This window comes from Elephantulus edwardii, unplaced genomic scaffold, assembly GCF_000299155.1.
Source record: "Elephantulus edwardii isolate Elephantulus edwardi_28Jun2011 unplaced genomic scaffold, EleEdw1.0 scaffold00078, whole genome shotgun sequence".
NCBI lineage: Eukaryota > Metazoa > Chordata > Mammalia > Macroscelidea > Macroscelididae > Elephantulus > Elephantulus edwardii.
Genome location: NW_006399828.1, coordinates 10,959,162 through 10,961,023, shown reverse-complemented (window position 1 = coordinate 10,961,023; position 1,862 = coordinate 10,959,162).

Here is a 1,862-nt window from a genome sequence, read left to right as displayed (position 1 = left end):
TCCAAAAACTTCTTCAACAGAGGAAAAAGGGAAGTCACAGATTTGGAAAGAATATTTGATAAGACATGTCAGATAAAGGACTTATATCTAGAATTTATAAAATACTTGAGCTCCACAACAAAATAAAGGTAAATAACCCAATCGAGAAGTGTTCATAGAAGGGTACTATGTCTCACCTGATCCAGCTGCTCCAAAAATAACCATCTGTAGCTTCCTGGCCTGAATATCAAAACTGCTGTAACTATGTAGATTTACCTCATTCAGTTGCCCTATAGGCTTATCTCTACTGCCCCAGTGGAAAGTGTTTGTACTGCCAAGCCAGACGTATGTGGTTTGAATCCACAATCTGTTCTATGGGAGAAAGCCAAGCAATCTCCTCCCATGAAATTACCTGCCTCTGGAAATCTGCTGGAAAGCCAACTATGACTCATTTTGGGTGCAACAATACATAACAACAATTATCTCTCCAAACCCAAGTCTGGTGAGCCAAGCCTGATTCATAGATGTGGGACTTTCCAAGATCCACAAGTGTATGAGCCATTTCCTTAGTGGTTTGTGTAGTTCTGGAAAATATTGTGATACATTACAAAACCCAAAGACATATATGAGCTCAAGAAAACTGAAAGGAGGAGGGATAGTTAACGTTAGCGATGATGGAATGGCACAGCTGTTGGGAAATAATTGACTTTGGGGACATGTGTTCACTCTACCTCATAAGAACAAAATTTTAACTAATCCTTTTAAAATAGAGATCGCTGGTAGGCTGGTGGCAAGAAATTATTCATTCAATAAGCCATCTTGAGCTAACTCTGTGGTTTTAATTTATTGATTAGGTACAACAGCAGTCAATGATGATGGGGCATATGGAGTTCTGGTAATCTTACAATAATCATGACTGACTTACAAAATACTGTGATTTACAAAAAGTATTTCATCCAAGATGCACTTAACTATGGTTAAGTTAGCTGTATAACAACATTTATGGTTAAAATTTACATAAAGGTCATTCAGTGTAATTTTGTATTCACATAAATTTTATTCAATATATTTTGTATTCAATATAAGTCCTTTATGATTTAACTCACAACCACCAACCATATGCCCATGGACATTTGTGTTGCTATGAAGCTAAACAATGTTTCAGCAAAACTTCTAAATTGACTAGAAAAAAACTGATGAATGGAGGGAAGAGTGGGTAAAGGGGAGGGAACGATCTGTTGATAAACAATGTAAGAATTTTTCTTTTACTTTTCTAAGAGAGTAGTGAACTAGGGGGGAGGGTTGGGAGGGAAGAAAAATGCAACAATGAATGAATGGAAATCCAAAGTCTCTGTAAATTTTCATTGAAATTAATAATAAATTTAAAAGAAAAAGAGAAAAAAGAGGGGGGAAAAAGAAGAGAAATGGGGGGTAGAACATCATGCTCCTAAGGTTGGAGGGGCAGCACAGGAGAGGAAGACTTCAGATGAGATGAACTGTTATAGTAACTCAAACAATGGGGATAGGTATGCTGGAGTCAGTAAGACAGGCTCAGGACAGAGCAGGCTTCAGAGTAGCTGTACATAGGGTCAATATGAGTTGCAGGTGACTCGAAGGCACATAACAACAACAAAACCCCTTTAATATTGATTATAAATGTATATGCATTTTATATCATCAAAATATACATGTTGTTAAATATTATTGAGTCAAGTAAGACTCAACAACTCTATGAACAGTAATCTGAACCCCATCCTATTCTGTTCCATCTTCACAATTCATGACATACTAGAACCCATTGCAGCAGTCACTTTGTGAATCCATCTGGTTAAGGGTCTTCCTCTCCTTCACTGATCCTTCATCCTTCCAAGCAACATGTTACT